This window comes from Mauremys reevesii, linkage group 6 (genome assembly GCF_016161935.1).
Source record: "Mauremys reevesii isolate NIE-2019 linkage group 6, ASM1616193v1, whole genome shotgun sequence".
In the NCBI taxonomy this organism is placed as follows: Eukaryota; Metazoa; Chordata; order Testudines; family Geoemydidae; genus Mauremys; species Mauremys reevesii.
The window spans coordinates 111,141,654-111,169,592 of record NC_052628.1 but is presented as its reverse complement, the minus strand read 5'-3'; the positions used below and the strand labels follow the sequence as shown (position 1 = coordinate 111,169,592).

Here is a 27,939-nt window from a genome sequence, read left to right as displayed (position 1 = left end):
AGAAGCTTTGAAGGTAGCAATATATGCTGTGGCAAAATGCTTGCCATCCCTTGTTTTGTTCCCTGCTTCACTTCTGACTTTTACTGATTACACCCAGATTTGACCAGACACGAGCATTTTAAGAAAAAGACTCTCCCAACATAAGTGAGAAACATGTTGCTCACTTTCCTTTAGACTTCTAAGGAAAAATAACTCAGCCACTTGCAGTAATGTTGGAGATATATATTTTTTAAAGAGTTTCTGTCATTCTCTACTCTGTCCCCCTCTTAAATGTAAGCACAGCTGGCAAAAAAAAAAAAATAGACATGTCAGACCTTAAAAACTTGGCACAGCAAGGGGAATTTAGCCTCTGCCCTTCAAACCCCCTCTGGGCTATGATGTACATTTCTTTTTTCCTCTTCCCCCTTTCTACCCTTCCATCCATCCACACAGTCCATGAGCCAAGTGGTGTGGTAAGTGGAAGAAGTTTGTTTATGGGTTGTTGTTTTTTTTTTGGTAATAAATGAAGAGGTAGGTTTCATTATTTTTTTCTCTTAGAACCAATGAAAGTGTTTTTGTCTTTCAGGGAATTTTTTTTGCACATCTCCATCTGTTTCATTAAGAATGAGTATCAAATTAAGATGATGCTCAAGACAGAATATAAAATAGAGATGATTTAATTGGTAAGATTGTACTGTGGGGCCTTATCCTGTTCCCACTGAAAACCATAGCAGTTTTGCCATGGAGTTGAATGGAGTAGGATCAGACCTGTGAAATTTTTTTAACACTTTCTTTTAACCATCTCCAGTAAGGGTCTAGACACACTGTGGGTAGAAGATACCAAAAAGCCAACATCCAATTTGTCTTGTGGCCTTAAATGTGTTAATACATTTGTTAAATACCCAGTCTTTTTACTGAAAAGAAAAGGGAAAAATATTTATAACTGACCAGCCATTATTGATTCATTTGGTCACAACAGCAACACATGTGGCTCTCAACCAACCATAAGCAGAGCACCGCATTAGAGTTAGAATTTTCTAGCATAGTAGCTCCTACATCACTCCCACAGCTAACTTTTGGGATCTTTCTTTTAAACTGCTTGAAGCAACACCCTGGATGCAAATATTCCTGAACTTTGCAAGGGCTTGGAACTGGAATCTGGCTCCACATTTTTCAGGTAGGTAATGTTGTTAATTAGCCCAAATGAAAACTGGGTCCAAACGCCTCCTAACTTTGAAGGATTTCATTTGAAATCCAGATCAAGGAAGCCATCTAGTTTAAATGACCAAAAACAATGTTGGGGTATTCAAAAACAAAAGTCTTATAAGAGTTGCACTTTGATTGACTAGTACATGATGATTGTTATTTTGTTGCAGGGGCCTGGAATGCTATAATAATTAGCCTGTCAACTTAATTGTTATTCTTCATTAAAAATTAATATGAGGGAAGGAGTAATTAATCTCACATCTTTAGCATCATTAGGACATTCTGTTTTTGCAGTTGTATGCAGTTCAGTGTCTCAATTAATCTTCAGAAGAGTACCACTTCCTAATAGTAGGCTTCACCTTCATTATGCACTTGAAGAGCAAAATTTCAGATAATATAATTCCCAGGCACATGCACACACACTCATTCCTCCACCCACCAAAAAAAACCCCTTAAAATAGAAATAAGTCTGGGAATACAAATTATTTGAGGATTTAAAAAAAAAAGTTGCCCTGACATTGTAATTAACTTCAGAAGAAGAATTACAAATCCAGAACACTTAAAAGAAAACCCCAAACATGTTAAGGTACAGAGATAACCTTAACTCTGTCCTACAGTGATTCCATGCAATTACCATGCTATTTTATAATGAATATACAGTTAAGTGTCTGTGGGTCCAGACTAAATTACACATTTTTAAAACTTCTTAGTTTTTTCTATTTTATTTTAACTTATTTTTCATGGTGACACTGTAGAGCAGAATTAAGGCTGCCTTGAGGCCAGATTTTTAAAGATGTTTAGGTATCTAGCTATGCAGCTAGGTGCCCACTGGGATTTTCAAAAGTACACACCTAAAGACCTTTGAAAATCTGTGCCTCATTGTCCACCTGGACACTTTAAACCGTTGCTTTATTTGTGATCTTGAGGGATATTATTCTTTGCTATCTCAGCACCTATACCATAGCCTTATGGCATCTGCTTTTGTTCTTGCTTTCCCAGTTTTATGCAACAAGACAATGTTATGCTCTCACTTAGAATATTGAATTTAGTTCTAGTTAATCCCTCTCAAAAAGGGTATAGCCAAATTAAGGGGAGGAGGGATTCAGAGTCTGCATAAGACTACAATTAAGCATATGGAAAAATCTTCAAATGAAAGCAGATTGCAAAGATTGGGACTGTTTATTGTAGAGGGGAGAATAAAAGAGGACATTTCGAAAAGATACAATGTAACAGATGGTATAGAGCAGCGGTCTCCAAACTTTTTTGATCACGCACACTATCAGTAAAAATGTTTGAGCACGCACCCCCTGCTCCCGGCCAAACTGTCAAAGAAACAACTACAACAAAAAAGGCTGCTTGAACTCCCGGCCGAACTGCTGAGGGGGCGGGGGGAAGCCGCTCAGACTTCCGGCCGAACTGCCGAGGGAGGGGGAAACAAAACAAAACAAAACAAAAAAGCCGCTCGGACTCCCAGCCAAACTGCCGAAGGGGGGGGGAGGGAAAGCAGCGCTGCTCTGGCAGTGCTCCTCCTGCCGCGCACCCCGAGGGATCCTCTTGCGCACCCCACTTTGGAGACCACTGGTATAGAGAAGGAAAATTATGAACTTCTATCCACTCTGTCTTGATTGAATGAAATTGATAGATGACATGTTAAAATCTATGTTAAAAACTAAGAATAGAAAATACTTTTTCACACAATTAGCCTGTGGAATGAATTTACACAATAGGCTCTTAAGGCCAAGCTCTAAGGAGATTTTAAAAGGGATTTGACATTTTTATATTGATAACAAGTGTTAAAATAGTAAATATTAAAAATAAACAATTTCAGAAAGGAGATAAATCCTCATGCTTCAGAGCACAAGTCAACCTCTAGCTACTGGACATTAAGCAGAACCTTTTTTCCAGAGGCAGGATATCCCATAATTAGCTACAACAAGGTTTCTTGTGTATTCGTTGAAGCATCTGGTACTGGCCATTGTTGATAACAGGACATGGGACAAGAAGGACCACTGAGTCAGTATGGCAATTCCTAATATCATTCTTCCCAGAGATGAAGATATAAATTAGTTTCTTCCATCTTCCTGCACAAATACGGCCAGCTCCTCAGCTGGGGTAAATTGGCATAACTCTATTGAACTATGCTTACTTATACCAGCTAAATATTCAGCCTTATGGTCTGTAAAGAAAACCAGAAAAGGGGACACTCTTGCTTCTCCCATTACTTGGTCACTGAAGTGATAATTAAACACGTCAGTCTGTGTCCAGTGGAGATGGCATCAAGGCCTAACTTATGTTGTGTCTCAAAAGTACGGCTTTAGGGAATTGATTGTACAACTCCCCTGCCCCCCAAACACTGATGACATTCCACCTGTAATTGAACAGGAGTGCAAAATTATTTCCTTCCTCTTGTCCATTCTGTGTGGGCTTGTTTTACTTTTCTATTAGTTAAGAATTTCTTTCACCTTCCCTGTCACTAGAGTCTAGACATGTATATGAAGAAACTAATTGCAATTGTTTCCCATGTTTAACAGATGCTACTTTCCATGTGGGTAATGTTTGCATTATCAAATGATCTGCTGTAGAATAGAGAGGGTTCTGTCATGACTGCATACGTTAGTTTTTGCTTCTGATAGCTGCTTTGGAAATGAGCTGATTAAAACAACCACCACACAAATCTTTTATTTGCAGACTTGGAGAGTACTTCAAGTTCACTGTACTCCAGATGACACACAAGGCAGGATTTACACCATTAAATTCTACAGCTGTCTCAGGAGCTATTTTCCCTCCACAATATATAGCAGAATACTTGGCAGAACACATAGAGATTTGCTAGTTTCACATATGTGGGTATGCTCTTTTCTAACAGGAAGAGAGAGAGAACCTTGAGCAAGTCACTTAATCTTTCCCTGCTCCCTACCTGCATAATAGGTATAATCATATCTACAACTTACCTTCCTTTATAAGGTACATGTAGCTCAGTATTATCAGTTATGACTGCAGGTGCTCTGGGTTAGATTTAAAGAATAAGGGGATTGATGCTGGAAATAAGGAAAAGAACAAAAATACCGTTGCCTCTTTAAGAGATGGTAGGAGGTAGAATTCAGTGACATGAACAGCAACAACCCAAGTTCTTTGTAAAATGATTGTTTGAGGTTGTTAATGAGCAAGCTAATAATATGTCTGGCCAATTTTCACTCAAAGTGGGGCTTTGGGAAGATCACCAAGGAAAGAGACACAGATTCTCAGGTTGGGGAGATAGATGTACCCAGCAATTTCAAGGCTGTGGGTGCCTTTATTGGTGTCCCATATCCCCTTGTTGCAATGGTTCATTATCTAAGGCTCATTAACTGCTCCCATTTCTGAATACAGTCTTGGGAGAAGGAGTAGGACAAGCATACTGGACTGCAAGAGAAAGCATGGATTGAAGCACCCTTGTCAATGCCCAAACTCTTCGCATGAGGAATGGAATTTGGCCTCAGTTTTGTCCTCAGTGATGAGCTGCAAGGAAGGAAGGCTTCCCTTTCCAGGAATGAGGAGTTTTCGTGGCCAGATGTCCAGTGTGGAATACAGCATTGGGAAAGCTTGCTGGTAGTAACATCACTGGGGATACTAATACTAACTTTTAGTAAAGTTTGGTTGTTAAAGTTGTGGCCATAATCATTGGTCTGTTGTTTTGTTTCTTCAGTCCTGGTTCCACTGATATCAGTGGCAAAACTGCCATTTACTTCAGTGGGGCCATGACTTCACCCCTCCTGATCAATCTCTATATCAGTAAGAAGCCTGGCATACAGTGTCACGTAGTGTGTAAGAAGAAGGAAAGAGGAAAGGGTGCAATTTAAGTACTGTGTCAATAACAGGATGGCAGAAGTCAGGAAAGTATTGCTGCCATGACATGTTCTCCTCTAGACCTGTGGAAATAACTGAGTTTTTTGGTTCAGTGGCCAAACTGGAATAAAATTAGAACATAAGAATGGCCATACTGGGTCAGACCAAAGGTTCATCTACCCCAGTATCCTGTCTTCTGACAATGGCCAATGCCAGGTTGACCCAAAACACATTTTTTTGAATTTTTTCGCAAAGTAAAATAGTCAAATTTTGGTTTTGGTAAAATAAAATGTTTCATTGAACCTGAAATTATATATTGTGTTTTTAAGGGTTTTTTTAACTTTTCTATTAAAATTACAATATATTATGGAAAAAATAGCATTTTAAATCAAAACCAAAACATTGATGCGGGGGGAGGGGGGAGAGTTGTGGATGTGGAGGCAGTTTTTTTTCCCTCATCAAAACAATTTGGAAAATTCAACTCAAATTCAGAAAATGTTTTGGTTGACCTGAATCTGCATTTTTTTAATTTAATTTATTTGTGCCCAGCTGTATTCATCTCTCTATTTAGACTGTAATTTCTTTGAGGCAAGGACTGTTTCTTATATACAGCACCTAGAAAAATGGATTCTGAGCTTAGTTGGGAGTGCATTAACTTTAGGTAATGCAAATAATAAATAATAATTGTGGATAGTCCCAAAATATAGTTATGATTTTCTGCTTTTTTCTGACTGATGCATTAGGAGCTTGCAGTGTGATGCATGCTTCATGGAAGATTGTGATTCTTGATGATTAGGTCGTGCTTGGTCTCTGAAGCAATAACTAGTGGAGAGAACTCATGCAGTTAGTGTGATTGCCAATGATAGCAAGAAAATTAATGGAGAGAGAAGGAATAATGATTTGAGAATCATCTGCCTTTTCTATGATGAGTGCAGTCTAAAACACCATGCTGTTGGGGTTTGAAATGGTTTTGTAGTGAAAACCCAGTACTGTGGTTTTAGAAGGATGTTTTTTAGAACAAAGTGAAGTAATCAAAATGGCAAGAGAGATGAATGATTTTGCTTGCATGAAAATAGAAATGTAAATTACTAGTCTCTACCTCATAGTTGACGACTATGCAGGATTATAAATGTTATTGGCTTATTTAAAATCCAAGTAGTGGGAGGCTGTTTTTTTCAGAAAGGAATCACAGGTTATTCTTTTTCACAAGTGTTTTAGACTGAAACATGTAGTTATTGAATGTGAACAGTGTGTTTGACTCAGTCCTGGATTTTAATAAAGATTTAAAAAATAAATGATTTTGAACTCATTGTTTAATAGTAAGCAGTTACTAAGGATGGAGTGTCATGATATGAAGGAATGTCATATGATTGTCGTCACTTACATTTGCTTCAAAGCACTGAGGTATGGTATCTTGCCACTGTCACCAGGCAATGCACATCTTGAAGTCAGACAATAAGACAAATGCCATAAACTTACTTCAGGATGATCCTGTATGGGTTTTGGTTATAAAATCTGATGGCCAATTATACTGTGTGTTAATGCAGGCTATATGCAAATTCTGTATAAGTGGGTGGAATGGTGAAATCTGAAATCTGAGTGATTGGTCAAATAGATGACATCTGCATTGTTGGTGAGAGGAGATTATGTGGTGGTTGTGTTGTGAGAGAACTGGATTTGACATAACTCGCAGTCATCTTGTGCACTTACCCTCCCCCATTTTCCTCCCGTGAGCTGGAAGCAAGGACGCCAGATAGCAAGAAAGAATCTGGCCTTGCTTAGGCTAACTGCTGTAATTGCAGTATTAATGACAAGGATAGCTAACCTTAAGTCTGTGTGATTCTAAGTTTTTTGTTTGTTTGTTTGTTTTTCTGAGAAGTTGCTTTGCTGATAAGTAAAGATTATAAATAATTTTCTACTGTAGGCAAAGAGTTAGCCCACAACTAGAGGTTACGAGTTGTTGCTTTATTTTAATGTATCTATAATAGAGTTTAGTTAGAGACTTTACTTTGGAGAAGTTCAAGAGATTTTTCTATGAGTCAAGAGATGGACACCTAAATCCCCAGTAGCTAGGAGAAAAGCTGGCCACCAAAACCCTTCTGCTGTCCCTCAGTACCACCTCAGACATTGGGTAATTATTTTTGTGTACTCTGAGACTGTTGCTGTTTTAGATGTGTGCTTTGTACTCCATAAAAATAGATAATTTTTAGTTGACTCACTCATGTGTACCAATCATTTGTCAGATGGAGGTGCTGTCCTTCCTCCCTCCCCCACCCCCAATTTATTTCCTGACACTGCCTGGAAAACAGATAATAGTTACCATAGTTTGGTTCAGATAACCCCGGGTAACAGTTGTGGTGCTGTCATTATTCCCCTCTCCATCCCCTATAGAAATACAGAGGGCACCCTATGAAAGGCCCTAGTTCTCTACAGGAGCAGGAGACACAGTAACATTAATAAAATCAACTATTGATTCTCGAGGCTTTTTGGTTTTATGGTAGGGTTTATAGGTAAGCGTAATTCCTCTCTATGCAAAGACTCCCTGCTACATAACTGTTCTGCTTGCAACATGCTCCCCAAGTCCTGGCAGGGGCACTGCAGGGCTTAACTGGTGCAGATGGTTTCTGGTGGTCCCTCCACTTCATGGAATGTCAGATGTAAAGCGTAAACAGCCAGTGGTGTTCACTGTTGAAGAAAGTTAAGGGGTGTGGGTGTCAGAATTGACAATAGGCAAAAATCATTTCGCTACCAGGCCCCTCCTGACTGAAGCACTACCCATAGATGACAACAGCCATAAAACTATTGTGATTCAGAAGAGCTGCCATTTAAAAATCAACATTTACAAACAGATGCCATACTGCTATCACATTTATTCCTTATTTTCAGTATAGGAAAAAATGTGATATCAAGATTAGTTCTCTACTTGATCTCTACTTTTGTCTATTTACTTGTTGACTAACTACTGAGATATACAGGGAAATAAAAATGTATTCTATGTACTTACCTGGCTAGCAAAACTGAAACCAAAATGAATAAATGATGGGTTCTGTGTACTGATAAATATTGCAATTGCATTTGGTGCCTGTCAGACAAGATTATAGCTTATGCCTTATTAGAATAGAACTATTCAAACTTTAAAATTTATGGTTACAGGATTAGTCAGTGTAATACCACATGCACAGTATGAGTCAACAGTGTTTGCAATAGAAATTTTAAAATAAGGCAGGGATGAAGAACACATAGTTACCCATTCTATGCATATGTCTATCTAATCACATGTGGTGCTCTGTGTAATAAAGACAGCAGATGTGAGTTGGCTTCTGAGGTTTTCTCTCAATTTAGCAATTTGCACATAGGCTTATACAGATTCTGAAAGTATATCTATGGACAACAGGGAAACAGAGTTGCCATCAGCCAAGTTAACCCTCTTATAATAAAACTCCATAAAAATTCCAAGGAGATATCTAAACCTTTCCATACCATTCCCTGTATGCCTAAATAATCATTATTAATAACAGATTTACACCAGCCTGCCTTTAGGGCCAAGAAAATTCAGGCCTGAGTGCACCTTTCTATGCACTTCTGGCAGCAGGTTCCCTTACTTCTGATCCTGGGTTGGAGGTTCCCTCTTGTTTGACAATTTCATTCTCTCTAGCTCCCATTAAAACCCCATAACCTTCTCTCCAAATCCCTGTGACAGCTCTGACAGACCCTTCCCCAAAGTCCTACTTTCTGTGGGACCAATGTAGCTATTCAATTTTTTCCCGTTACTTTGAAATATGATTTTTGTGTTTTGTATTGATGAGAGTTCCCCATCACTTCTCCTTGGACACACAATAGCAGATCTTAAGGTGGCCATCCTGCAGCAAAAAAACTTCAGGACCAGACTTCAAAGAGAAACTGCTGAGCTTCAGTTCATCTGCAAATTTGACACCATCAGCTCAGGATTAAACAAAGACTGAGAATGGCTTGCCAACTACAAAAGCAGTTTCTCCTCCCTTGGTTTTCACACCTCAGCTGCTAGAAGAGGGCCTCATCCTCCCTGATTGAACTAAACTTATCTCTAGCTTGCTTCTTGCTTTACATATATATACCTGCCCCTGGAAATTTCCACTACTTGCATCCGACGAAGTGGGTATTCACCCATGAAAGCTCATGCTCCAAAACGTCTGTTGGTCTATAAGGTGCCACAGGACTCTTTGCTGCTTTTACAGATCCAGACTAACACGGCTACCCCTCTGATACCCATCACTTCAGACTTCTAGGTATCCACAGAACCTGAACAGCTTGTACAGTGGCAGTAAAGGTTTTGTCAAACCAAGCCTTCTCCAAGATGACTCAGTCATAGCCTGGATGGATCATCTCTAGGGCTGAGATGGTAGCTCAGTCTCCATAGCTATACAATCAGTTGCCTATCTCAGTCTAACAAAGAAGCCATTTATAACAGTAGAATTTCTGACACAAAGTCCTGACTAGAATAATGAATAATGAATTTTTCAGTTCACTGGCAACTCTGAAATATCAAAAAAGCTGGTTTCAGGTAAAAAATTGAAGTTTATTTATGTATTTATTTATGGCTAATGAAAAAGTTGGGAAAAAAATTGAGTTGGGTCAAAGCAACATGTTTGATTTTGACCCAGTGCAAAATTCTTCTTTTAGGTTTTGCTCACTCCTAATAAAAGCAAAGGAGGAGTAGATTGACAAGATGGCCAGCTGAGGCGCAGACTCACCTTATAACTTTTAACCCAGTGCACATTCACCTGGGATGTGGGAGACTTGGGATCAGTTTCCTCCCTTTGCCTGATGTGGAGAAGATATTTGAGTCTCCTGCAGCATGGGGGTGTGGGGAGGTCATCATAGCCACTGGGCTATTCGGATGTGGGACCTTTGTCAATCTCTCTTCTTTAAGATATTCCACTTTTTATAAAGCATTAAATAGTTATTGGGGCAGGAACTGGAACACGGGTCACCCACAGCATAGCTAAGGCTGCAAGATCTTTCTTGTGATTTTGGGTGGTGGTTGTTTTTTCATGGCCCACCCTGTTCATTCATGGTGAAACTGCATACCCTTCACAATGACATTGGATAGTCATTAGACCAGGAAGGAGAGTGAGAACAGCACCGTAGGTGTTAAGAGCACTCACCTAGGATGTGGGAGATTCAAGTCCCTACTCCAACTGCTCATTAATTATTTATAAAAAGTAGAAGAGCTTCAAATTCCTTCTCTTGAGATGAAGGGGGAGGGGAGGAGGCACTGTTTGATGAAAAAAAATCCTCCCACCTTGCCCCAACAATGAGGCATTAGACTGAAATTACCAATTAATTTCACATAATCCAGCAAACAGCCCCCAGTTGTAAGAATTTTTATTTACTGCTGTTGCAGGGCAGATTTGCACCAGCGACCTAGACCACCGCTGTCTCACCACGTCTCTCCTTATTTACCTCATGGCCTCTGGAACATTCTGTAAGTGCTGCCTGCAGGAGCAGGACAAACACACTCCTGCACCTGCTCTGTCTTGCCCTTGTTGAAGCTTCTCAGCAGAGCTCCACAGGCTACTAGCTGACTCCTTGTGGCAAGTGGGAGACCTGCTTGGGGGTGCTCCTTTTGCTGGCCAAGGAGAACCCCAGGACCTAACAAGGGAAACAGGATAGGTGAACTATTGACTCTGTGTAGGCCCAGGCAGAGAAATGTTTATTATAGGATTGCTTTCCTCTCAACACATAAGCACTCATCCCTGCTCTGGGAAATTGCTCCCAGCTGTTGAGTTTGAGAGCCTCCTGTTTGGATGGAGAGAAAAAAAAATCCCATGCTAACACTAAGAACTGCATGTAAAGAGCATTCCTGTAACAGTAGGTGAGTTGGAGAGGAACAGAATTGATTTTAGTAGCAGGGGAATGGGAGGACAGATTGCAGACAGAGGACTGCTGGGGCTGGGAAGCTGAGGATAGACGTGGGGAAAAAGCTGGATGGATGAAGGGATTGCTGAGACTGTAAGAGTATCAGAAAGAAATGGGGAAAGAGCGTGAGAGAGAGAGAGGTTCCAGTAAGGGCTGAGGGCAAGAGGAAAATAGAATAAAGAAAACATGTGAAAGAGGGTCTTGTGGAGAAGTGGTAGATGCTAGAAGCCAGAGGGAAAGGGTTCTGGAATGAGGATGGGAGAATAAACAGGCAACAGAGAGGAGATGGGGCACTGGGAGAAATAGATAACGTTACGGGTAAGGGTTAAGGAAAGATGTAGAGGAGAAGGAATTAGTGAACAGGTAGAGGATACAAAAATGGGAAGCTGTCACCAGGAAAGGAGCTGAAGCAATGTCTGTACAATGAGTTAGTGTGTGTGACAAACCTTGGCTTGCTTGCAGACACCAAATGGCCATGTGGATGAGCTGCCTATGTATAATACTATTTGAGTAGGACTGGTAAATCAAGAAAAACCTAATTTTGCCAGGTTGTTTTCATTTCATTTCAAAGTGTTGGACACAGACTAATTTTTTTTTAAATCTTTTTAAAAAATCTATTAAAACTTTTTATCAAAATGGCTATTTTTTCCCCGAAAACCTCTTTTTGCTAAACAAAAAATCAGTACAGACTTTTTGGATTAAAAAATGAACATAAAGGTATGGGAAAAAAACAAACAAACAAAGACTGAATTTGGTTACTCTTTTGGAGGGGTTAGGGAGCCAGTTTCTGAGGATAGAAGTCTTTGGAAAAACTTCAACCAGCTCTGTATGTGAGCATATTTGCAAACCACAGCCTGGAAAACATCCTTGTGATAAGTTTACTTTACCTAAGTTTCTGAACTTTATTTAAAAAAGGCAGACTTTCCTGGTCATTCTGCCATGTGAATGCTGTTCTCTTTAGCATAACACTGTAGCAGGTTGTGTAAAATTATCAAAGATTGAGAGTTATCTCCCATTTTTCCATTTTGGTTATAAATCTTTGAAAACTTTTAAAAATATTTCTGAAATCTTTTTTTGTTTGTTTGTTTGTTTTTGTTTTTGTTTTTGTTTTTTTAAGAGAAAAGATCTCTCTGTGCGTGGAAGAAAAATCTAGTAATGACGCCTTTTCTGCTGTGTTTTAAAGACTCTTTTTTGGTGGTAATTACTTTAAAAATATTTATAGTTTGGGGTTTTTTTTGCCCTTTCCTGGCAAGGCTTCTTGCATTCTTACTCTGGAACCTTTTTCTATCTTTGTCCTGTTACATCAACTAGTTCTTCACTGGCGTCCAAGAGGTTTTCAACTTTTACTTTTCTTATTACAAAGGTTCTGCTCATAGGAGCAATTGTTCATTCCCAGTCCCTTTCTTCGATGTACGACCATTTGCCTGTGTGCTCAGTTGTTCTGAGATGGCAGGTTCTGCTGACATTGTGTTTTTTGGATTCACACTTAAAACAACTGGAACATCATTGCCCTTAATTTTTTTGTATTTTTAAAAATTGAAATTTAAACACCAAGATAGACTGGTAGGAAGTCTGGGAGAAGTGGGAAATAAACAGGAATTCCTGAGGAGGATAGCATTAAAGGGTGAGCCAAATTCTGCCCTTGCAAATACATGCACAACACCCATTGGCTAGCTGTGATGAGAACTGAAGACTTAATCAATAAAATGCATTCTATATATTTCAGGGTAGAATTTTGCCCACTTAGATTGTAAATTCCTTTGCGGTAGGGACCATCTTGTCCTTATTTACCATGCTCAGCACAGTATGGCCATGAGACCTGATTGTAAAAAATTGGGTTGTAGGGAGTACCCATTTCCTTTCTCTCACATCTTTTTCAGCAAGTGTATAATAATTTATTCTTTACATGAGATGCAGTGAGGTGAAAGCTGGGGAGGTCACTCCTGTGGTCTGTAGGGACTTTTAATAATTGAAAAAGGTGCCATCATCAAAAAGGCCCAACCAACCAAACTGCAGTTTTGAAAATCAAGCTACTGTAAGAGGCAACTATGTGTGAAAATGCTCACTATTGCATATTGATAATGCATCCTCTTGCTCACTAACATACGTGATCTTTCCTACTGTTTGCAGCAGCTTCATTCTTCTCTTCTCTGAGTAAATAATAGGCTTTTTGAGACTGATTAAAATGAATAGCAAGTGCAGGCTCGTGTGTGAAAACACTTGAAGGTTTGGCTCACTGAGTGAATACAACTCAATCCCAGGTGTGTTTGCTTTGTAGGCACTTGGGAGCTATGAATCCCATTCAGGTGTGCATGGAGGTTTGAGTTTGGCAAGCTCAAACTTCTAAGACAACATTGAGTCTCAGCCAGCCAGTCTGCCTGCCTCTCCCTCTGAGATATGTTCTTTTTTCTTCTTTGTCCTAGATTGCTCAAGAAACACCTTGGGGCTTCTAGTGGGAGGCAAGTTTAGGAAGAGAAACCCTCTGGTTTCCCACACAAGACAACCCCAAAATAGGAATATTAAGGAGAATGTTAAGGAGTTGACTGAGTCTTAAAGCTAATACTACAGTTTAGAATAACTATCTAAGATGTTTAAAGGGTTTCTGAAAGAATGTTATACCTCTGGGTTGACAAATAACAATGGACACTATGAGTAATACAAGAAATGTTAAAACTGTGCAATTTAAACTCCTGTTTTGCAGATGGGGTAATTCTAGTGGCACAACCTTTGAGAAGAGTCGTTACTGGAACAGTTCTATGAGTGGATGCCAGAGCTGCCTGCTATTTTAAAATACAGATAAACAAACAAGCAACTGGTAAGAAAAGCCTGATGATGACTTCACCTCTTTTAAACAAATTGGAAGACAGATGGCTCTGGGTCCTGGAACATGTGTTAAAAATAAAGGAATGGGAGTTTGTAGGCAAAAATAAGTTCCTGCTATTTCAAAGGAAAAGCTAAGCACTCTTGGTTGAATTCTGGAATAGGGAACAACTTTTGATGAACAGAAAAGAACACGTGGGTCAGCAACACAGAAAAACCTTGGTGATAAAAGGGACTCCTCACAAATGACCAGAGTTATGGATGTGAGGGTGTGAAAAGATCGCGTAGTTCTACACAACATTCAAATGTTCTCCCATCATCAGTGGGGCAACCCTACTTTTCAAAGATCACGTCTCAGGAGGTGAAATGGAGAACTTGCACCCTAAAACAGGGTAAGAAGCTTTAAATATAAGCAAGCCCTTCTTAGTAATTAGGGGTATAGTCTATACATCTTTCTGAGTCTAGTCTAGTCTGCAACCGAAACCCGTGTCTTTAGCAGGCAGCATTCTCCTGTGTTGGAGAAACCCTCTAGGTATAATCCTTTTATCTATCATGAACTGTGAAATCCTAGTCCTATTGAAGCCAGTGGCAATAATCCCATTTACTTCAGTGGGACCTGGATTTGGCCTGGTAAATACATCTGGCGCCATACACCATTGTTGGAAGGATGTTATTCTGAATGAATACAGGATAATAAAATTCATTTCATGCTATACAATCAATGTGATCACCTTAGCCTTCATAAAACATTGTGCCCTCTCTCCATATACTGCTTTATGCTAAATTCTTGGGTTTTCCCCCTGTCTATTTAACAGTGGGTGTTCTCCACTGCCAGCCAATATTTTGCTCTAACAGTGATATTTGTGATCGAAGAGTGAATAGAGTGATGTCTTGGAATCTGTGCATAGATGCTTATTGGAGTATTGATTTCTTCATTCCCAGGCAAAGGAAAATGGCTTTTTTCATGTACTGCAAACCAGCAGAACAACTTATGTTCCAGTGCATACAGTAATTATTTATAAACTGAAGTGTTCAAATCACTGGTAATACTTATACAACAGGTAAAATTAATATCAGACAAGCTACACTTATTTTGTCACAATATTGTAAGATGAGAATGTATAAGATCAGTGGGATGTATTTAGAAAAATTTGTCAGCCTTTTCATGAGTTGCACTCTGAGATATAAATTGAATTGGGGATTGCTTTCCAATAAGTGATTAAGTTATTTGACTGAATATTATATGTGTAAGTAAATGAAATATAGAGATTAGTGTTTTTATCACAACTGTTTACTAGACATGATTTTCATTGTTGATTTGTACTTAACTTTGTTTCATGTATTTTTCAATGGTTAGTGGGTGGGGGGAGTGTTGTGCTAGACACGTGCACAATTTAAGTTCAAATGGAAGAAAGCAAAATAATAAGCATCAAATATGTTCCCAACCAAATACATCCTTTTAGTAATTTGATTTACAGGGAATGGGGAGTAAAACATTACAAAGCATTCTTCAATAATTCGTGAGTATTTTAAATATGATCTGCCACATTGTGCTTCTCAATATGCTGACAATGCACTCTCACACTTAAACACATGGCCTTTTACCAGGCCTGACTACTTATTGGAGTGTGTCTTGTTTAGGCACACACTAGATCTTGTGTTCTCAACTCCTTACCTTTCAAAAATGTTCAGGTTGGCATGAATGCACTTATTCTCCCAACTGCATTCACAATTTCCCATTTTCTGCAATATGTCAGCTGCATTTCTTTGAAAACTTAGCCCCCACTGTCTGGAGAATATATCCTTTTAGAATATTGATTTAGTCAGTGCACGTGCATGGGACTTTTTAACAATGAGAGCATTATGTTTTTACTGAGGGAGAGAATCAAGTCTAATGTATTAAAGCTTAATTGCCAGTTGCAAAAACTCTCTCTCGTGTCATCCAAATGCTAGGGGGCTAATTGTCAGCTTGTGTAAATTGGTGTGAGTCCATTGATTTCAACCCAGCTATGTCAATTTACACCAGCTGAGGATCTGGTCTCAGACAGCCAATTTATAGCTGGCCCCAGGCTGGTGCTCTTGAGGAAGTAGACGGCACTGGAAGAGCCCTCTCCTACCTTCTCAGCAAACCTGCTCTGGAGGCAGCCATCATGCGTTAGGTGCACTAACTAATGGTAAGGATAATCTAGTGCTGCCCAGTGTACTAATTGTCACTTGAAGGCAAATATCGGAGCTGAGGAAGCTTTCCAAGCCTCTTCTCACAGCCACATGCTACCAGCTATCCACAGTGGGACAGATGAGCTAGAGCAGGTTACATCTTTCCTATATCTTTAGCAAGATGTCCGGCTCCTGTTTATGGTCAAGAGGCACCCCTAGAAGCATTGACTTCCACAGGCTTCGTGCCTCCCCGCGCTGCTGTCAAGGTGCATGTGATGTTCCCTTCGTACACTACTCTCAGACATAATTTATCCATAAATTGGAAGTATGCATAAACTAAACCAGTTAGCCCCGAGTACTGTGTGTGCATGTGACATTTTTAAACTGTAGGAAATATAACAGACTCCTGAGTTTTCTCTATCCAATATAAATCTGAGGGAAGAGTACTTGATTCCACTCCTATTTTACTTTTCTCATTTGTATTTATTTATTTTTATCACTTTCTGCTTTGGTTTGAAAACAAGGCCACTTGAATTCAGGTTGATCCATCTTCTCTGACAGCTTGCTAGTTATGACTATGTCCAGTTCTATGGAGATCTTGATCTATGCATTTTTGTTTTCTTGTGAACAGCACACATTCATGATTTGAATACAGAATACAGCATTAGCAACAATACACCCAGGTTCCTCAACTCGAAGAGTCTGAAGCAGTGACTTAAGCTTCTGTATTGTATTAACAATAACAGTCACTTTACCCAGCATGAGGATTTTGAAAACTGGAAAATGCACTTAAGTGGAAATTACCTAATGACATTGTAAAGACTCTGGGGGAAAAAAGTTAACGTATCAAATTTTAATTATTTTATTAATCTGATTTGGTAGCTTTTTACAGTTATAAGCTACTGATGACTTGAGATACAGCACTGATCTGCAAATTAGCTAGTCTTCCATATTTCAGTTTGTACTGAGTTTTTATAATTTTAAAACCTTATACATAGCAATGGTAGGCACATTGAACTGACAAATACATGCTCTGAAAATGTATCAGAGCACCATGTGAAGGGAAGATGCATGCCAAAATATCTCTTAGGGAAACCAGAATTAATTAAATGTGCATCTTCACCCTGAAATAAAACATCAGTGCAAATTTCTGAAAGATTTCAAGCAATCACTGTGCAGTGAGTATTATAATATGGACCTAATAACCAGAATCCAAGGCAATTCAAGTTTCATTGCATTACCTTGGAGTTGTTCTGAATGAGTATAGCTGACATCCACTGTTCACTTTTTTTAGTTAAAGTCCAGGTTCCCCAAAGTTGGCAAAGACTGCCAACTGGCAGCTGTGGAGCATATAGAGGAAAGCTGCCCTCCAGATAAGGGGGAGCTGGACTACCAATAATGACCCACTCTGGGATGGTTCTGAAGTTAGCTTGCACCCACCAGTTAGCTTGCACCAAGACCAGTTCTTCCTATAGTGGACATTTTGTTGTTGACTGCTCCTTGTGGTGTTTTTCTCTTCCAGAGGGAAAAACTACCTGTTACATTTTCCCTTTCTTATTGCTGAGGAGATGTTACAGGGGTGGGAGGTGAGACTGAACCATCTTGTTTTGGGCAAAGCTGGTCAGCAACAGATATTTTTTTTCCCCTCTCATATGAGGGACCTGGTCATCAAGCTTTGAATTCTGCAGTTCTAAGATGCAGAGATCCAAAAATACTGCGACAACTGGGTCTCATTCTGTTAGTACTTTCTTGAAATCTAAAGTGTAATGGTTTCAATGTAACTAGGCTCTTCTAACATCACTCTCCATCACGCACAAATGACTCATGTCCAAAACATGCTGAGATTGCCTTTGGCAGGATTTTCTAATACTTCACATTTAGCTGCTCACAACCAATCTTACTCCTGTGCATCCAAACCCCTATGTGTCTCTACATACAGGAGGGTCGGTGGGGAATTGGTGAGATAGTTTGTATGGTGTTTCTGAGAAGGATTGGTTCCAAGTGGCTGATCAAACTCACTTCAGCTGAACACCCAAAGGCTAGGTGAAATAAACAAGTTCATGACTTCTTTAGATGACAGATGGTAACTATCCTGGCTACATGAAAATGTGTATTTTTTAGATTCAGTGTATTTCTTCATATTTGCCACCTTTGAAAAATATTACTAAGTCTTGTTTATTTGGTGCCATGCCCGTTTTATGTGGGGAAGGTTCAGGAGCCAATATACTATATAAATTGTTTACTTCTATTTTAACTTTAACTTTGCTAATTTAGGTTTCTTTCCTATGGATGTAAATCTGAATGGTGGCTTTTTTTACACTCCTTTTGCTCAAGTGTAAATGACTGCAAGTCAGTGGAGTTTCAGGCCCAATGACTTCTTAAAGGAATTGTATGTTCAATAAGAGACATTTTATGTCTATCTTCTAAAAGACTCCACTACACTTTTACATTACTTCTAGTCTAGGTGCAACAAGGGGAGGGTGGTGATCACTAGCAGACTCCCTTTTCTAATCTTTGAACTATTAGGGCAAAATGGTTATCTACACGTTACCTCATAAATTTCTGACTTGCTATCTGATTGGAGTGCTTTGTCAAAGATGCACTCTTCCTTAGCTCAGTCATCTACAATCTCAAGAATAATCTGGCTGTCAACTATTGACCTCAAAAGTAGCCTTATCCCATATGTTCTTTGTGGCAGGAGGTATTGCACTTTGTCTACTATCTTCTGATGCGCAAAAATGACAGTTAGCTAATGTTGCTTGCAAAGGATACTGGAAATACTTCTTTGTTACACCAACAAAAGCAAAATATTGGCATGCAGTAACTGTATACATGCTTTAAATTAAAATGTACCCAACTGCTTAATATAATACAATACAAATTACTAGTGATGGCATTTGATTTTTATTCTGCCCATTCACTATTAAAGTCAGCTGGTGAAATTCTGTTCTATAATAATGGTGTAAATCCAGAGTTGCTCTAGATTCCGACTAGTGTAAGTGGAATTGACCCAACATGACTGCTTAAGTGAGTAATATGCACAGGATTTGGCCCTATCATTTACTGCTGGTAGATTAGATAGTCCTTAGTACTGTGAACAATCCAGCTAATCGTACACATTTATTTCTTATTTGTGCCACCACATCTGTCTATGTTGCCATATTATCCCTGCCCAAAAAAATCTTTTATTTTCCTTTCAGCTAATTCTTGGAAGAAGGGCCTCTTACTTCCCTCTTCTTCAGAGATCACCACTTCTTGATATGAAGAAAACACCCTGGGCTGAATTCTTCCATAATTTACACCCCAGGGGATCTCCCTGAAGCCAGTGGGTTTGTATGGGATGTAATTCAGGGCAAAATTTGGCCTCCAACTTTAATGTGTTACTCAACTAGCAACAAACTGTTCACTGCTCTGGCCATGGTTACAGTAACTGTATATAAGCAGAGAGCCAAAAATCCATGTTTTGTCTATTGCCTTTGAAGACAGTTTTTCCCCCTTTGGTAACAATAATTGAAATCAGTGGTCACGCATGCTGATGCTGTTTAGCACTATTGGCTACTGTTGATGTTAATGTGCTAAGATCTTGTATTTACACAGCACCTTTTATCCAAGGATCTCCTGGTGTTTTACAATCTTGGCTAAATAGTACTAAGTCCATGTTACACATGGAGAGCCTCCTTCTCCTCACACGTAACATAGATTAAGAATGATGCCACTGAAACAAGCAAAGGGGGGTACACTGTTGTGAGAAGAGTGTTGCTTTAATGGAGCATGGACTCCTCAAAGAATAGTGTGGAAGGGAATGTCATGCCTGGGATGACTGAAGCGTTCTGTATTAGTTTTCTTCTGAAGAAGGGAAGCATCTGGCCCTATTTAAATAAAAAAGCAACTGGTTCAACAGCAGGATATGGCTACCCTAACATAACCACAGCTATGGGATTTTCTGAGTGTTGCACAGAAGCGTGTGCTCTGCCTTTTTATCCTCACAACTCTCATTAAATCATGCTCACTTCCAGCTTCAACCCAAGTTTGCTTGCTGTTATGGTACATGAAACAGCTGTGATCCCCACCCCCTCCCGCACCCTCCAAAGTCTCATCGATAAATGTATTTGTAAGTATGGTAAACAAGCCCTGGATTTCTTTCTAGCACCACAAGAACTGTTGGAAAAGATCAAATCTTCTAGCAGATAATACAAACATGATGTACCATAAGCTTTTTTTGTCAGATGGCTTTAACTACTTGGCACATGGCTACACCCTAAACTATACTTCCTGGAGAAGTTCACATCTAGTTTTCTTCTGTTTCACTAAATGAAAGGAAAACAGATACATTTTCTACAAAGACCAGTTATCCTAGCAATGGGACATGCTCTGTCAAAAGAGGACTTAACTATTTAAGGTTTAATGGAGAAGAACTGCATGGCATATATGATTTTATGGTGTAGGTGGCAGTTTACTATGAAGTTTTAAAGCCTTTTGAAGCCATGAGAAATCTAGGATTCAAGATGAGACCAAGTCATAGAGTTCAAAGCTTGGAGCAGTGATGTGAGAAGCAGTTGTTAAATTTTGACTCTCTCTACCACAAAGAAGCCATTCTTGTTTAAAAAAAAATGGGTAAGCAATATAGGCTGATCAAAAGAGTGAGGTGTAATCCCAGTTAGTGGAAAGGAAATGTTCTGTTGTTTTACAACAATGTAGCTAACATGTCTTCCAGGAAATAGAAGCTGATTTGCAGAAGATAGTTTGTGATTGATTGTCTTGTTCAGGTATCCATAGTATTGCCTCCACTATTGTTGTTATACTTTCATCATATTAGGTGCACATTCATGGTCTTGTCTCATTGTTACTGTATGATGAAAAGGTCATTCATTACATAACTGACTTCTGGCACAATGGAAGGCCAGGCAAAAATCTACAAATCGGCTTCTCTTGGTATAAGGGGGAACACAGGTTTAGAACACTGAAGAGCAGTGCATGTTGCATTGCTGCTTGTACCATAGCAAGCAGAGGTGCCCATGTGGTTGTCAGAATGAAGACAGTTTGGTTGTAAAGAAGCGTATAGCTCTATCGATCTTAGAATAAAGTCGCACCAAAGAAAACATGCTTCATCATTATTGTAAGCTCTCTGCAAGAACAGTATATCCTTTGTTACCCTCAAGTACAGAGCCTTGGCTTCATGCTAAACTAATGCTAGAGTAACCCTGGATATCCCTTCAAAGTCCTTCATTTAGAACATTTAACTTCTGTAGCTCCCAAGGAAGGTCACTTAACCAGAAACTGCGGTGATAGGTGTGTTAGAAATACTTGTACAGTTTTTGTTCTAAAGGATACATTGCAATTTTGCATTTTAGCCAACAATAAACCTTAACAAAAATGAAATCCATTCTTTGAATGTTCTTCGGTGGCCATAAAACTAACTTGAAATTCAATTTTTGCAGCATCAGATTTTTAACTTTCAGAAAAATAAGAAATGCCAGGCCAAAAGCACACACCCCAGCTTAATATAACATTTGTAGAATTAAAATAGCTTGATATAACATTTGTAGAATTAAAATATTACTAATGTAAACAAATGTCTTTTTGCAAGATTTCCATTGCCTTATAGGTGGAGATACAAAGTAATAAGGTTTCATAATTGTGTCCCAAATATGAAAAAGACGGCTGACGAATGCTTGATAATGTGCAATCTATTGACTTTATAAGAAGCTGACTGGTTTGTATCACAGGAAACATTTATTATGTAATTACGCTCAATGAAAACCTGTCCTACTTCACTGAATAATCTATAAAACAATGACAGCTTTCTGAATTACTAAACAATCTTTTTAGACAAAACAAATTGATTATTATGACTTTATGCTAATGGCGGTTACTCTGATAAATTACACAATTTTTTTAATGATTTCTTGTATAACCATTTATTTTTTTTCTTGCAAGTTTGTGATGCCCGTTTTTGGCCAACTGGTGCTATTATATGTAAATGACCTATAAACAGTTCAGCTTTGCTTTCAAAATCATATGGGACAAGATCTGGGGAGTTCTGAAAAATAAAGACATAAATCTACTTTTAATTGAACCCGTTCAGTAACTATAGGTCAGATTCTAATACACATGCTGAATAATACCTAGTACAAGTGAAACAAATAGACCTATTCACAAAATAAGGTACTGCTCAACAGGAGTAAGGGTGGCACAGTCTGGCCGTATACAGGCAACTTCTAAAATAAACTTTACTTCAGATAAATCCTGAGAAGTGCCAGAATGTTTAAAATTTGAGAACCCCTTCACAATCTTGGGGAGGGGGGGTGTATTAGTTTTAATTCAATACCACTCAAATTTAATAGACGTTCTCCAAGAAAATGAGATCAGCATTTTCAAGGGTCTATTCATTTTGGGTGCCATTGTTTGTGGATGTCACCCTTGAGACATCTACAGTCTAATTTTTCACAGATGCAAAGTACCCACAACTCCAGCTGAAGTTCACAAAGGTAGAGCACCTCTGAAAATCTGGCCCCAAGTATAAGCAACATGGTCAGTTTGGGGTTATAGTGAAAGCAAAGTTTCTCTCTCTTCTCTACAATGTGAAGAGTTCAACTGCATGGTCTTCAAGCTAAACTGGGAGTTGATTTATCTAGAGTAGAGTTTGTGGTCCTGTTTTCACTAATTTTTAATTGATTTTATTGCCAGTTACCAAAAGTTGACTAACAATAGTAAGGACTAGTCTAGATAGTCATCACATGTTTGTGTCCTGGCTTAAACATTTGTGAAGTATCTAAACTAGCATTTACCATCACCACTGTGTCAGCTCAAGTTAAATGACAACTTGAGTAAAAACTGGGGAAAAACTTTGGGCTAGTTTACCTCACTTAGCATGTCTCTTGAAACCCATTGACATGGAGGAGTTTATTATTTCACAATTATTAGAGTGCTGTAAATATTGCTGCAGTCTACAAAATAGCTTGTGTATATACTACACAATGGGGGGAGGGATAGCTCAGTGGTTTGAGCATTGGCCTGTTAAACCCAGTGTTGTGAGTTCAATTCCTAAGGGGGCCACTTAGGGATCTGGGGCAAAAATCAGTACTTGGTCCTGCTATTGAAGGTAGGGGACTGGACTCAATGACCTTTTAAGGTCCTTTCCAGTTCTAGGAGATAAGATATCTCCATAAATGTATTATTTTTTTTTTATTTTTTTTTACAATACATCTCCTCTGGGGCTATGAGACCTGCAGCAAAGATCCAAACCCTCATATTTCCTTCAAAATTTAGTTTGCAAACTTGAGTTCAGCTTTTGGGGGGATCAATATTAATGACCAATTTAATCATAGTATATATTTAAGGTGATATATTTTCTGATGGGAGTAGAGGCAGCATCACCTACCATTTACACTATTTAATATATAAGAATGCTTTTAATTGTTCAGGGTTGTCTTAAACACTTAACTTTCTCCTTTTTGACTGCCCCCTGAACTACACAAAATTTGTGAGTGCATGTGCAAATGTGTGGTTTAAAAGTATGTGATCAGTGATGCATAATTACACAGTGGATTTAAAAACAAAACAAACAGACCCTCCCCCGCCAAAAAAGCCTTAACATTTACTGCATGTTGATTTTCATTCTGAACATGATCTGTGTAAGTGGGTGAAATAGTTACGCAAACTCTACAAGTCAATAAGAGACACAGAAGGGAAAGAATGGGACTGTGTGAACTAGCATCCATAATAGCATTTTAAATTTTATTTAAAGAATTGAGCAATAGAGGAAAGAATGTGGATCGTCAGACTAGTAATTTAAGCAGAACAATTTAAAATGTGGAAAATTAGGTGCTGAATATTTGTTTGATTGACAACTTACCAATATACATAAATGTCTTTTTAAGTTTTTAAAGGATTAACTTAAGATTTTTTTTTAGTAGCATAAATGTTAACTATCAAGGGCTGCCCTAGAGTGGAATGCAAGGTTCCACTAATTATCCAGTGGCTTCAAGATTATAAGGTGTAGGGTCATCTTGACATGTAACAGCTCTAATGTTCATGGGGGTTAAGTGCAAATGCATTTTAAAGATTGTTTGTAGGTAGGGAGTCCCTACCATAGTAACTAATACACAATAATGGGCCAAAGTGCTTCTGATGTGGTTTGGTACTATGATTAGGAAGGGCTATGTTTGAGTACATGAAAAAACAATCTGAACACTTGCTGCGAACTCAAATCAATATTAAGTCTCAAAAGCCGAAGTTAACTTTTTCTCCTTCTGGTATTTTAAAACTTCTGTTTCTGTGTACCTTGCTACTTTATGATTATAGCCAGAAATGGAGGTACTGAAATACAACTGAAAAATCTCTGTTGGGGATATTTCCAACCTGGGTAGACTAAAGAAGTGTCAGATATTGTATAAGAGAACATATTCTTGTGATCTTTCCTTCGGTCTCTCGTTGAGATGGAACTAAGTTCAAACAAGTTCAGGTAAAGTGACCAGTCTGGTAACTCTTACTCATTGGAAATTCAAGTTGATTGTTCATATTGTGTGAGTAAGGTCTGCTGGATTGAACCCAAACTTAATTTCTCTGCACCACATCCAGTTGGCTGTTGAACTAAAATTTAATTGAGAGATACAGTTTTAGATATTGGATATCATAATGGACAGCTGAGAAACAACTTACAGACCAAAAATTATTTGAGAAATAACTTCAAAATGCGAGAACAATGTAAATTGTTCAGACAATTGACAAATCAGAATGAGGGTAAATTTGTCAAATACCCCAAAGCATTGTAGAAAGGAATGCCTACACAGCAAAGAAAAACCTGGGGCTGGCCCGTGACAGCCAACTGGGGCTTGCAGGGCTCAGGGCGTGGGACTCTCATTGGCTTGGGCTGCAGCCTGAGCTCTGGGACCTTCTCACCTCACAGGGGTCCTAAAGCCCAAGCCCCAGCCTGAGCCTAGAAGTTTATACAGCAATGAAACAACCACACAGCCCAAACCTCAGAAGCCTGAGTCAGCTGTCGTGGGCCAGCAGCAGGATTTTCTTTGCTGTGTCGACATACACTCAGGTTATCTCTAGTTGCAGCCATAGTTTGATGTGCCAGTGTGAAACTCTCTCGCATCGTGATAGAGCTGAATACCATGTCCCTGTGCATATGAACAGCTTCGAGTCTGTGAAATTATATGGCCAAGTCCAACTTCTTCCTTGGTATGTTTGGACTCTGACTGATGTTGATCCCCATTGTGTTAGCTGTTGTAGAACACACAGTAAAACGCAGTCCCTGCCACAAAGAGCTTATGTACGACTGCAATGGACAAGACCAATGAAGGATAAGAGGGGCAACAGAGGTGAAGACTGGCCAAAGATTGTGCAGCACTGGAACAGCCTAAACTAGAATCTAGGTCTGACTCCTAGTCTAGTACCCTATCCCTTCAACTACACTCTGCATGTGTCTCTTCCACTCACTTCCCTGGGAATTGTGTATGCAGGCAACCAGTGGCAGAACTCTGCCCGCGGTATTCACCTAACTAGGAATGTACATGAGTAATGTAGCTTTGAATGTTCCCTATTGCAACTCACTGTTATTCTAAGAAGCATTTTTCTTTGCTCCTCACGGCCACTTTCAACAAGACATTGCATTTAACAGCTCAGGGCTTAATAATGATCGCAGAGCAGCAAAGCTTCAAGAACAAATAAGTGTCTGGATTGCCTCCCAAGGTCTGTCCTCTGGTCTTATTACAAATGACAATGAAGATAACATTAGACAAGCAGTACAAAGGAAGAAATACATATTTGTGTTTTGGGTTTCTTAAAACCCATCTTAACTACCAGCCACATCATTTATTTTAGTCTGTCGATGTTACTGCCTATCTTCTGGTTGGCACATGTCAAAATGCTCCCATTTGCCACTCATCAGAGAAACCCATAAAATTCCCAGCATTTTTCCAACAGGACAACAGGCTATAAAGTAAAAGCTAAATATAATCCAGAAGGAAACTCACCCAAATACTGCAATTTGATTCATATCCTTTCCCCTGCTACAGGAGGGGAGAGAATTCAAACCTGGAACAACCCACCATGGACTGAGAGGTCCATAGCATGCTGCTCAAAATCCAATGCTGTGGAGGGTCCTCTGGAATTTTGGCAGTGGGAGTGGGGTTGGGTGGGAGGATAATACTGGTGGGAAACTCTTTTTCTTCAGCATTCCCCATTGGAGAATACATAAATACACAGGGTTAGTTAAAAAGGGAACTTAGGTATTCTAGTGTTTTGGATTCACCTCTACACTTCTGACACCCCTACTTCTTCACCTGGAAGAGTTTATTTACAAAGATGTGACTGCAGAAGTTTGGAATGCAGAAAAAAATGAGTGACAGAGTGGATCCCCCTTACCCCCCCCCAAAAAAAAAATAGTGGAAAGAAAGGGAGTGGTGGAAACACGATGGGCACTCAGTAACCCAACTTTCCCGTCCTTTGCCCCTGAATCTCTCTGCCCTGGTTTGTTAGAGTCAGAGGGGGAGATAGAGAGATTACTGGCAGCATGATGCCCTTAGAAACCACTGGATACCAGAGCAGAGATTTGCAATGAAAAAGATATTCATTTAATCTCTGAGCATACACCTACCTCACAGGGGGCTTAGAGAGTGGGGGCTGGGTGAGGAGCACAAAGGGCAACAAAGGTCCTTAGAGTGTCAAAGGCTGAGAGTCATTCGTTGCCCATTAATTTCATTTAGGCATTTCACCACCCAGCCTTGGGGTACAAAAAGAGGCACAAAGGCCTTGAGACAAGATAGTATGGGTCTGGATATCACGATACCACTGCCATTCCTCTGTGTGATGTGTCATCCACCACACAGTGGCAGAGAAAGGGTTAAAAGCAGCGTAGAGCGACTGCTCAGGGAACAGCCAATCCAAGAGAGGCTGCAAGAAGCAGCCAATCAGAGCCCAGCAGGCCCATATAAAAAGAGCTGCTGAGGCAAAAGTGGCCAGTTGCTTCTGGGAACTCAAGGGGTGAGCACTGTCTCTCTAGCAGGCTGATACCTGTGGTACCTTGGACAGAGCATCTGCTGGCAGGGACCAGGGAAACAAGAGGAGCTCCGGACTGGCTGCTGGGACTGGATAGTTGCATGTCCTGAGGAAAGGTGAAAAAGGTGCTGGGGCCATGGGGAAGTGGCCCAAGGAGACACAGCAGTGGAAAGAGAGGCAGCAGAAGGCTGCTAGCTAATGCGTTCCTGGGCTGGGACCCAGAGTAGTGGGTGGGCCCAGGTTCCCCGCCCCCCATTCTCCACTGGGGAAGTGGCTGGACTGTAGAACTGAGAGACCTCCCCCCGGAAGTGGGAAAACAGAGTGACACCTCCAAAGGGCCAAGTCAAGAAGAGGATGCTGCAGTACTTGGACTGAGGCAGGACTGCAGGTGGTGACGAAGATGAGTGAGGCACCACAGGAGAGTGCTCGCTGGCTAGCAAAGCTAATCCCTGTGACGGCTAACAGGAGGCGCTGCAGTGGTGAGTAAGCCCTGTGACACTCAGTCTCTACAGGATTCCTGAGCCACAAAGCCTTAAATTCCTGATCCTTGAGGGAGGTATGCAGCTAGAATTCCCACTGTAAACCCACATGAATTGTAATCATGAATTTTTCCATCCTCCCACCAGTTTATCCACTGGAGAGGAGAACACAGGGCCTAATATGCTTGCTGTATATGCTGTTCCAAATTGCTTCTTGTGGTGACTTTCTGTTTTACATCAAGGTTTACACTTGGAGAAAGCTAGAAATGTTTTTACTTCGATTTATTTATATGAATGAATTTATTACTTTATTTTGTTGGTTTTTTTGCTTTCCCAGGGTTCTTTGAATGCAAAGCCCATGTGAGGGCTTTGTATACCATAGTATTCTCAAAAAACAACATTATTAATACAGAGTCACTTACTGAGAGTTTGTAAATTACATTTTACGGAGATTTTAATCATCTACAGAAACCTGTACTGAAAATCACAATATTGTATTCTATTTAAAAAAAATACTGAAAATGAGAGGGTGGCATTTCTTGTTGTTACCCCCATTTGTAAACATCTT

The 27,939-nt window shown here is 39.6% G+C and overlaps 1 long non-coding RNA gene across 4 annotated transcripts in view; it reads left to right on the top strand.

Moving 5' to 3' along the window:
• The first annotated feature begins 10,416 nt into the window (after positions 1-10,416).
• LOC120407467 overlaps positions 10,417-27,939 on the top strand; it is a 112,638-nt gene continuing 95,115 nt past the window's right edge. For 2 of the 4 annotated variants that reach the window (XR_005599995.1, XR_005599993.1), the window contains exons 1-2: positions 10,417-10,474; positions 13,610-14,120. This is a non-coding gene — a long non-coding RNA (uncharacterized LOC120407467). Of the gene's footprint in view, positions 10,475-10,754; positions 10,865-12,055; positions 12,106-13,609; positions 14,121-27,939 lie in introns of those variants that run through there. The other 2 variants (XR_005599994.1, XR_005599996.1) reach the window with 2 other exon arrangements.